The 11,565-nt window shown below is 42.6% G+C and overlaps 1 long non-coding RNA gene across 1 annotated transcript; it reads left to right on the plus strand.

The window, feature by feature from the left end:
• The first annotated feature begins 1,243 nt into the window (after nucleotides 1-1,243).
• Nucleotides 1,244-3,073, plus strand: LOC144691337 (uncharacterized). Its single transcript, XR_013579107.1, has 3 exons — nucleotides 1,244-1,350; nucleotides 1,936-2,080; nucleotides 2,588-3,073. It is a non-coding gene; the product is annotated as an uncharacterized LOC144691337 (long non-coding RNA).
• The last annotated feature ends 8,492 nt before the right edge of the window (nucleotides 3,074-11,565 follow it).

Here is an 11,565-nt window from a genome sequence, read left to right on the forward strand (position 1 = left end):
AGCCAGAGCTTTGTCATATTCCCTCTTTGCCCTCCTGACTGCTTTCTTAAGCTCCACCCTGCACTTTCTATACTCCACTAATGCCTCCGCTGATTTGCTTCCCTTGTACCTGCTAAAAGACTCTCTTTTCCTTCTCATCATAACCTGAATATCTCTGGTCATCCATGGTTCTCTGGGCTTGTTACTCCTTCCTATCACCCTAGAGGGAACATGATGAGCCTGTACCCTCCCCATTTCCTTCTTGAACGCCCCCCACTGCTCCTCTGTAGATTTCCCAACAAGTAGCTATTCCCAGTCTACCTTGGCCAGATCCTGCCTTATTTTACTAAAATCCACTCTCCCTCAATCCAAAACATTTTTATGCAACTTGTCTATTTCTTTGTCCATAACAAGCTTAATGTGAGATGATTCCTGCTCAGTGAAACTGAAAAAGCCTCGATTTAAAGGTTACTGCCAGGTTTTTTGGGGGAAGGGGCAGCTTAGCTAAAGCATAAGGGGGCTGGACCTTTACAAAATGCCTATTGTCTTCTTGGAGACTAAATGCCTTGAAATTTTCAATAATAATCAAAATGATAAATGCACGATTAAACAATGCCTTAGAGCTCCAGGAAGGTTGGATGTGAACAGTGTGGGTAATTACTTGTCTGCTTCTTGGCCACCACTATACCCACACCCAAATGACCCTAGAGCAGGAACACAGTGCCTAGTGGTATGCTTGAGAATTGGGTATCACAGGGACTGGAGTGCATCATTGACAGTGGAACTAATGTGACTTAATTTTCCTTTTCTTTGGTATGTTTTGTTTATTGCTTGGCCCCGCAAAAAAAGGGGGTAGTTTTGTTAGACTTCTTTGACTTGGGTTTTTGACACTGGGCCAGCTCAGTGTCTCCTAAAGGGCGCAATTAAAAGAGTTTAGACTTCTAGGAACAGTGATTGCTTCAAAGCACAATGAAAACGGAACTAGATCCTGCAGCCTGCAGCCTGCAGAAGGAGACTGGCCTGTGGTGACAATGTCAGACTGAGCTCGCTTGAGGTCGCTCTTGGTAAAAGTTCTCGGGTTGCCTGCGGTTGTGCTGGATGATATGGGGAAACAGTTCACAATCCAAACCCTGCTGCGAGAGGTATCTTACAGTCCCCTCCCACTAAACCCAGTGGAACACGCCCAGTGCACTGGCTCCGATTGAATGGAGAATGAACAGATGGACAAAGGCTGGGTGCAGAGGCAGCATGTGACGTCCTTGCAATTTGCATAAACCCCAATATAACAGCTCGGCCCCAAGGCAGCGCTCTTCAGTCTAGGGTGAGCTTCGTTTGAATTCAAGTGTTTCTTTGCAAAGTGTAGACTGAGTGGTAAGAGGTTATTAATGATACAAGTAGTTTGTTCAGTCTGAATTATACGGCTGCAGAAGCAGGATGCGATTACTGTTTAATTTTCTTTTAGCATTCTCATCCGCTTCTATTGGAACTGGAGTAGGAAGGAATGTTTTGTGAGCAATGTGTTGAGTTCAGGGCGGTGGTCTGATTTTCACCATGCAAATAGAGGATTGGGGAGAAGATTAATGGGGAGAATGTTGCTTGCGGATTGTTAGTCGAGCGGCGTGAATGGGGAAAGAGGAAGTTAATATAAGATGAGGAATCTCCTAGTATTTAGTGTGTGCCGGGTTTAAGATTTTGCACTGATGGTTTTCATGGACTGGGAGTTGCTGTTGAGCCTTTGGAACAGTAGGCGCGCATTGACAGTCCTGTAACTGTGAATAAAGACTTGGCTACAGATTGGCTTCTCTTAAACCTCCAGCACAGGAGGGAGAGGGGGAGAGAGAGATATCACCACTGTAATTTTTAAATGCTGGGCTGGAGTATGGCGGCTGCTGCTCCCTTGTTGCTGCGAATTGGGGGGAAAAGTGTACACGAAGTAACGCTTCTGTTCTGGTGCAGATAGCCGGGGCTTTGACAATGGCTGACCAGGAACCCAAGCAGGCAGGAATTGCGGGAGAACTGCAGCAGCAGATCACTGGATTCGAAAAGACTCAACTGAAGGAGACAAAGACCCAGGAGAAGATCAGTTTGCCCGACGCAGCAAGTAGGTGCCAATCCCTTGTCTCTGTTAGTTTCAGTGTGTATGGGGCGGGGTGTGGCTTCACTCGGAACTATGGCAGGAGAGTGTTAGAAACACTCTGCAGTATGTGGGCAAACAGAATATATTGTCAATCCAATAATTGGTTTATCTGGAATTGACAATTGCCTGATTAGTTTATGATACATTGGCGCACCCTCTTTCCCCACAGAAAGTATTTTATTCACCGACATAATTTGCATCTTTTGGATGGAGGGGTTGTTGAAAATAACGTTATCAATCTGCATTTATACGCATTTTCCCTTTGTTAAAACGTGGCAGCATATCCCTGTCTAAACGTTCAAACTCTTTCCCCCCCACCCTCCCCTCGTGTTTATTCTACATTGGGAGTGAGTTTTCTCAATTTTTGAGGGCTGGGTCGTCACTTTGAGGGTGGGGAGAGTGAGGCCCATGACCTGGAAACTGGACGTCAAGCTGAGCTGCATTCTAACCCTCTTGTCTGTCCTTTTCCAGCAATTGAAGCAGAAAAGAAAGCAGCAAAAGAAGATGCGGCAGCACAATGAAAATGATTTTTTGATTTGCACTGTACATTCCACAAGCATTGCCTTCTAGCTATGTATCTCTAAAGAAAAACTTGGATATTGAGTGAACTGGCTGGCTCCTACCCCAGTCAATCTCCTTCCTCCTCCACCCCACCCCAATCCATTTTCTTTCTTCCACTTGTCCCCTCCCTTTTTTTCTTTTGGAGAGAAAAAAAACTACTGACCATTTGGCTGGCTTTGTACTTCTGGTGGCACTAAAGAGCTTGCATGTCCAAGAGGGAGCCCAGAAAAGACTGCAGGAACCTTAATAACCAAATGCCTGTGAATGGAGTGAAGGTGCCAAGGACCTGTGTTCAGTTCAATCAACTATGTAGAGTGCCATTTTGTTAGGTCTCTTGGCATGCACAGTAACTGATTTTTGTTTTTTTGATATGCAAATAAAACATTTGAAATCTAACATGACTTTGTTTGTTTTAAATGGAGGTGGGTTTTCAGACTGGTCACTACATCCAGTTGGATGTCAACTATTAGGCTGGCACCTGACTTAAATGCAAAATGTTGGAAATACACTGCTGATCTGACATTAATTGGTTTTCTTGCTACAAATATTTGGGTTGATGATCCAATTTTGTTTTTAAAAACTAACTTCACAGAAATGACTTTTTTTGGGTGGATTGATGGGAAGAGTGCCCACAAGTGAGTTCTCAGTGCTGTTTAAATAAGCAATCCATTTGGATGAGTAAATAATGTAAGTGATATTACAGATTTGGCATTCTTGAATAAACACAGAAGCAACAAAGTTGAAGATTAGCAAGGATGTGCTAAATACCCTCAGACAAATGGAAGTTCCTGGTGGCAGTTTTAAAAAAAAAATACAAAAATAAAAGATTAAAACTAGTAACTAAACACGACAGTTTCTTTTTCCTCCATGACAGTTGATATTGCCTCTTGGACTGGCTACTTGGTCAACATGATAGCTGAAATGATACCATTGCTCCAAGTGCCTAACAGTAAACTTTTACCATCTCAACACTTGAGGAAATGGCTGTGGTGTGAGTTGGACTATTTATACATTAACCTAAGTCAAAATGGAGAAGACTCAGCAGGTCAGGCAGCATCTGTAGAGAAAGAGAAACACGGGTCAATGATGCTGATGAATGGTCAATCAAAATATCTGTTCAGATGATCGCTCAAAAGCCCTTGATGTGTTAGTGTAATAACATATCTCTTTAGGCAGGGCTTTTAACAGATGTTCAAAAGTCTAGTTACACATAAATTTACCATGGCCTGAATTTTTCAGGTGGCCAGCTAAGGCCCACCCAGTGTAAGACGCGAGTAGTAGCGCTCAGCCTGTGTGCGCGGGGGGAGGCAGGACACTCAGAGCCAAGCCAGCGCTCTTTCACATATGCGTGTGAAAGAGCGCTTCAATCTTCCTGAGGCATAGAGCTGCCTTGGAGATTGAAACACTTTTGAAATTAAATGGATTAAAAATTTAATTAAATGTCCCCTTGTGACTGTCACAGGAAATGGGACATGTTTTGGAATTTTTTTAATTTAATAAAAGCTTGAGGAAAGCTCATTCCGCTCGTGGATGAGGTTTCCTAAAAAAACGTGAAGGCCGCTTGGCCTTTTTGCCCGCCCGCCAATCTTAAGGTTGGACAGGCAGCGTTAACAATTACGTTAATTATTTATTGGCCTTAATAGGCTGTTTAAATGTTGGCTGGCTCATGCCCACCGAACGAGACTGCGATAATGTCAGGATGCACGTCCGATGCCATCGCGCCTCATTTTACGCGACGGTGTGTCAGACCCGCCCTTGCACGCCAACTGAAAAATTCACCCTATGTTTCCCCTTCAGATCTTTAAATGTACCCAATTCTTGATGCTGCCAACATCCCATGGGCCCACTGTAATTTGCTGGTTTGCATCTGACTACTTGTACTTCTACGGGTCAAACAATCCAGCCAATGACCATTTTAATTAAATGGTTGCCCGTTTTTTGAATGTAGAAATGAATTAAAATTGTGATGGTTGCAATGGAATTCAATATAATTAATATAAATAATAGTAATTATCTTCTAAATACCATGTCAGACATCAATGCTGTGTTTTACACACATTAAATTGCAGTCTTTTGCTTATCTGAAGTGGTAAACTTGTCCTGGGGTATCCTAAGGGAGCATTCAATTCTAAATGTGTTGCTTAAATAAATGTTGGCTATTTGACTGCAGTACACATCATAATCAAGCCTGTCTTCAACAAACTATACAAATGCCTATAGAGCAGTTGCTCAATGGCAGAGGTCTCTTCAGGGTGTAGAGGTTAACTTTAATGCTACCCTAGCTAAGGTTATCTAATGCAACACAAATTGGGCATCAATTTTCCTCTTAGAGGAGAATTTAGAACGAGGGGATCACTGTTTAAAAATAAGGGGTCACCTGTTTAAGACAGATGGGGAGAATTTTTTTCTCAGAGGGTCGTGAGTCTTTTCGAATCCCTCAAAGGGGGGTGGAGCTACATAGATTCTTGATGAACAAGGGGTTGAAAGGTTATCAAGAGTAGGAGGAATGTTACAATCAGATCAGCCATGATCTTATTGAATGATGGAGCAGGCTCAAGGGGCTGAATGGCCTACTCCTACTCCTAACTCATATGCTCGTAGTTTGGTTCTTTTCAGCTGTGTGAATCTGAAAGTAGGAATCCTTTTGGTTTTTTGATTCTGGTTAGAGAAAGAGGAACAGCAGCAGGGGGAACCACACCTGGAGAGCACGGGGAGAGCTCACAAAAGTCCACATGCTCCTAACAAGGTCTATCAGCTATCTACACCTCTCACAGAAGCAGCGCACGAGAAGATTGTGCGGGCGGGAAGACTTGAGTCACTTCCTGTAACAAACATGCAACCTATTGGCGTTGTAGCTGCTGCAATTAACGTTACTATGGCCCTCAGCCTTTATGCCTCCAGCCTTTCTAGGCTGCAGCATGGGATATCAACATCATCCCTTCAACTGCAGGTCATGTTTGTGTTGAGTAGGTGATCGAGCTCAAGCAAGAACTTTCATCCCAATCCCATGGCCAATGGAAAACTCCAGGATTGGGCTCTGAAGTCCACAAAGATTGCAGGTTTTCCCCAAACCGAGCTTTGCATTGACCACAGCCAAAATGTCATGCTCCTGCAGACAAGTCCACTATCTTCACAAATTGCAAGGGCTTCCATTTCATTAATGGGCAACTAGTGTGTGATAAGAAGCATTACTTAATTCAGATCTATGTCCGCTTCCCAGGCAGTTGCACAATGCTCTTAAGCCAACCTTCCACCTTCCCTCCCTTTCCCCTTACATATCAAGTGAGAGGCTGGCAATTTGAAAACAAGGGCAATGTCTGTATATTTGGCTCATGACTGCTCTCAAAGGCCCATATTCATTCTAAACTGCACTACTCACCAGTAAAACACGTCAATATTCTATTTTTACTTTGTTGAATTGTAAAGTTTGAATGAATTTATAATTGGGGTTCCACATGTTTGCATCCTTGGAGTGAACAGAATATTTTATTGGCCATCTTGTCATCCTTCCCCATACTGACACAATTGGAATTCTGCTTTTATTATATTTGGTCTTGAATAAATAGAGTTTTTCTTTAGCCTCAAGTTTTCCTGCATCACAGTAGCTATTATCTTCATCAAGGAACAGGACTTAGTGTGGAATTCCACTCAAGTGACTATTCCTTACCTTGGGCTAAGCAGCCTGTTTCAGCTAAAGGTAACTGAACCCATTGTTCCTCTCCAAGCATCATCCCCAGGGATACACACGAACAGACATTGTAGCAGTAGACACTGGACAATGACCAGGTGTGAGAGCCCAAATAGATTGATCAGCACCCCAGCCCATTGAAACTGAGGACAATTGCAATGCCTCATACCATCGCCACTTAAGGTTAATTAACTCAACAGAGAGCAAAAATTGAACCTTGGATCTTTCTGCCCTGTGTGGTTAAGTACAGTGTTGTGTCATTTTACAGAACCTCAGTGACCACCACAGTGAATACACACATTAGCTGGACATTAAAGCCAATAAACTAGTTTCGTTGTTGGAGGAATGAATTCTAAACACACTTGCAGCCATCAGAAAAAATCTTACACATTAAAGTACTGCACTGGATGCAGGCTGACAAAGCTAAAGACAGAATCTTAGCTTCTTCTTAAGAACTGAAGTGTGTGTTTAGTCACTGAGGTTCTGTAAAATGACACAATATAAATGATTGCAGGAGAGGATGTTAATCACAAGGTGCTTGCAAATTTCAGTTATTTTGGTTCAGTGATGTCCTTGTGATAAAGTACCACTTCCTCAACAACCCCACTTCCTTAGCAACCAAAAGCAGAAAAAAGGTTCTAATACAGACATCAAAGTAATTCCTATTGATTTGTCAGTCAAGTGAATTCCTTGCACAAATAAATTAGACAGCTTGAAAAGTATTGCTCCTGTGCATTTATCACAATGCTCAGAATGTCTTGCATTGACCACAAAATACTACTGTTTCCTTATTTGGTTCTACTGTAGTATCTGGCAGAATAGGTTGGTAGTAATCTTACTAATAAGCAGATACTGAAAAAAGATATACTGCAGCAGACTAATTTTCACACTGTTAAATAAATTCTGCTGCCATTCCTTATTCTCCTTTGAAGAATGGCACGATGAGGATTAAGGATTTGTCGTACTTTCAACATTTCTTACACTATGCTTGCATAGAAATTCTAAACGATGAACATTGGCTTATGTCTTCTATGTATAAAAGGACCATAATTATTTCTCAAGCTTAATAACATGGTGTCATATCTAGATAAGAATTAGCACCTAGTTGGGGATTGCTGGACAAATAGCATTGCAAGGTGCTTACTGTTTAATAGAGATATAACATGAATAATGCAATAACCTATTTTTGTGGAGCTAATTAAATAGAGCAAAACATCCCAATGTTCTTCATGAAGGGAAAGGGGTGGGGGGGGTGGTGGTGGTGGGTGGGGGGGTAATTGACACAAAGGAATCGGGAGCTTACCGAAGGTCTGTATAAGTGGTGGATCGTGCATATGCTTTTGAATGTGAGGACTGATGTAACCAGCTCAAGGGGATCATTACAAAGCTTTTCACACACCTCGCCAGTACTATGGCCTACAGCAAAGAAAAAAATGGCACCAATGCTCAGTAAAGGAACCTATTCACTACAGACACTGAACTTCACAAGTAATTCACATGCCGAGCACTTTGAAACATTTTGATAACCTGATTAATTGATTAGGTTTTTTTTAGTTAAAATATTTCAGAAGGCTAAATTATGTCTTTAAGCGTGCATATAATTTACTTATGATAATTTTCACATGGAAGGAAACAATATAAACTACAGTGTAAGAGAATAGAATGATCTATAGACCATGTACCACTCAACACTCCCAGCTCTTTTGCCAACTCAACATGTCTCTGCTAGGGATGGTTGTCAAAATTCTGGTCAGTTTTTCATCATCCACCTAGGAACATAGGAGCAGGAGTGGGCCATTCTGCCCCTCGAGCCTGCTCTGCCATGTAATTAGATCATGGCTGATCTACTACCTCAACTCCATCTTCCTGCACCATCCCTGTATCCCTTAAACTCGTTGGCATCCAGAAAACTATAGACCTCTGCTTTGAACATAATCAATAACTGAGCCTCCACAGCCCTCTGGGGTAGAGAATTCCAAAGATTTACCATCCTCTGACTAAAGACTGACTAGGAAGTGATTTGATCAACATCCACACTGGCATAACATTGTCAATGTGGAACTGGACAAAACCAATTTAATCTGTGAAGACCATTCAAAAAAGATCTTCAAGAGATAAAAGCAAAAAACTGCGGAAACAAAAACAGAAACAGAAACACCTGGAAAAACTCAGCAGGTCTGGCAGCATCAGCGGAGAAGAGCACAGTTGACTTTTCGAGTCCTCATGACCCTTCAGCAGAACCTTCTGTTGAAGGGTCATGAGGACTCGAAACGTCAACTGTGCTCTTCTCCGCTGATGCTGCCAGACCTGCTGAGTTTTTCCAGGTGTTTCTGTTTCTGTTTTTGTTTAAGATCTTCAAGAGCTTTGTTACTGAAAACCAATGTCCTGTTTAGTGCACTGCCTCCTGTCAGTCTGTTGCTGGAGTTTTGATGTTTTGAGCATTGGGCTGCCAATGCTGGAGAGAAGGAAATCAGGGATGCACAAGAGGCCACAGTTCTCTGAAAGCATGCAGTGCTATTCTCTGTGCCACCACTGAAATCAGGAGGTTATCCTGCAGTGCAGCAATTAAAAAAAAACTTATTACACCAATTCAAGTTATGAGCATAGCATGTCTGCTTCTTTGGCTGGTTCAATTATAACTGCTTTTATACTGTGATTGTGGTTGACTGCCAACAAGTGGGCCTCCTGCAATTAGAACCATAGAACCATAGAAAAGTTACAGCACAGAAGGAGGCCATGCGGCCCATCTTGTCCATGCCAGCCCAAGGACACCCAGGTGCCCTTTCTAATCCCACCTCCCTGCACCCGGTCCATAGCCCTGCAGCTTACAGCACTTAAGGTGCAGATCCAGGTACTTTTTAAAAGAGTTTAAAGTTTCTGCCTCTACCACCAACTTGGGTAGCGAATTTCAGACACCAACTACCCTCTGTGTAAAAAGTTCTTCCTCATGTCCCCCCTACATCTTCTGCCACTTATCTTGAATCTATGTCCCCTGGTTCTAGGATTCTCCACCAAGGGAAACAATTTTATCCTGTCCACTCTATCTATTCCCCTCATAATTTTGTTCACCTCAATCAAGTCACCTCTCAGCCTTCTTTGTTCTGAGGAAAATAACCCCAACCTATCCAATCTCTCCTCGTAGCTACACTTTTTTAACCCTGGCAACATTCTTGTAAACCTCCTCTGCACTCCCTCCCGAGCTATTACGTCCTTCCTGTAATGTGGTGATCAGAACTGCACACAATGCTCCAGTTGTGGCCTCACCAGTGTTTTATACAATTCCAACATTATATCCTTATTTTTATATTCTATACCTCTGCCAATGAAGGAGAGCATTCCATATGCCTTCTTTACAACCATGTCTGCTTGAACTGCTGTCTTCAGGGACCTGTGTACTTGTACACCAAGATCTCTCACTTCATCTACCCCTCTTAGTATATTCCCATTTATTTTGTAATCCTTGTAACTGTTTGACCTCCCTAAATGTATGACCTCACACTTCTCTATGTTAAAATCCATCTGCCACTTTACCGCCCACTCCACCAACCCATCTATATCATTTTGGAGATTATGGCTATCCTCTACACTATCCACTACTCGGCCAATCTTTGTGTCATCTGCAAATTTCCCAATCGTGCCCCCCACATTCACGTCCAAATCGTTAATATATAACGCAAACAGCAAGGGTCCCAACACCGAGCCCTGTGGAACACCACCGGAGACAACTTTCCATTCGCAAGGGCATCCATCGAGCATTACCCTTTGTTTCCTGTTACAAAGCCAACCTTTTATCCAGTTTGCCACATTACCCTGAATCCCATGGACTTTTACTTTCCTGACCAATCTGCCATGTGGGACCTTGTCTATTGAAAGGACTATAACACTGGTTGCAATCTGACCAAGTCAGAGATCTTTAAAATAAATGTCAAAATATTTTAAAGCTGGATTTAGGATAGTTATGGAAAAGGATAAGGTTGGGCCAGGAATAAAAGTTCTAAACTGTAGAAAGGCTAATTTTACTAAGTTGAGATGCAATTTGGCCCAAGTGGATTGGGAGCAACTATTTGCAGATAAAACTGTCAGAGCAGTGGGAGGCATTCAGTAAGAAAATAGTGAGAATAGAGGGCAAATATGTTCCTGTAACGAGAAAGGGGAGGATCAAGTCTGGAGAACGCTGGATGTCAAGGGACATAAAGGTTAGGATTAAGGAAAAAAGAGAAGCTTATGGCAGATACCGAGGACTCAATATGGCCGAGGCCCTAGAGGAGAATAAAAAGTGCAGGGGGGAACTTAAATAGGAAATTAGGGAAGCTAAGAGAATGCATGAGAAAACATTGGTGGGTAGAATAAAGGAAAACCCAAAGGGGTTTTTTAAATATATAAAGAGGAACAGAATAATCAGGGAAAGAGCAGGGCCAAATGGGGACCAGAGAGGTAATGTGTGTGTGGACCTGGATAACGTGGGTACAGCCTTCAATGAATACTTTGCATTGGTCTTCACAATGGAAAAGGACAACTCAGGTATAGACATCAGGGTGGAGAACTGTGAAATATTAGAGGAAATTAACATAGAGAGAGTGGAGGTACTAGAGGGTTTAGCGGCCTTAAAAGTGGATAAATCCACAGACCCGGATAAGATGAATCCCAGCCTGTTGAGGGAGGCAAGGGAAGAGATATCAGAGGCCCTGGCAGTAATTTTCAAATCCTCTACGGCCACAGGTGAGGTGCCAGAGGACTGGAGGACTGCTAACGTTGTCCCATTATTAAAAAAGGGAGGGAGGGAAAGACCAGAAAATTACAGGCCAGTCAGTCTCACCTCGGTGGTGGAGAAGTTACTAGAAAGAATTCTGAGGGACAGAATATATCTGCACTTGGAGAGACACCAATTAATCAGGGATAGTCAGCATAGATTTGTTAAGGGAAAGTCGTGTTTGACAAATTTAATCAAATTTTTTGAGGAGGTAACCAGGAGCGTTGATGAGGGTAATGCATTTTATGTGGTCTACATGGACTTTAGCAAGGCTTTTGATAAGGGCCTTATGGCAGACTGGTCAAGAAAGTAAGAGCCCATGGGATCCAAGGCAAAGTGGCATGTTGGATCCAAAATTGGCTGAGAGGCAGGAAGCAGAGGGTGATGGTAGAGGGATGTTTCTGTGACTGGAAGTCTGTTTCCAGTGGGGTTCTGCAGGGCTCAGTGCTT

This window comes from Cetorhinus maximus, chromosome 16 (genome assembly GCF_964194155.1).
Source record: "Cetorhinus maximus chromosome 16, sCetMax3.hap1.1, whole genome shotgun sequence".
NCBI lineage: Eukaryota > Metazoa > Chordata > Chondrichthyes > Lamniformes > Cetorhinidae > Cetorhinus > Cetorhinus maximus.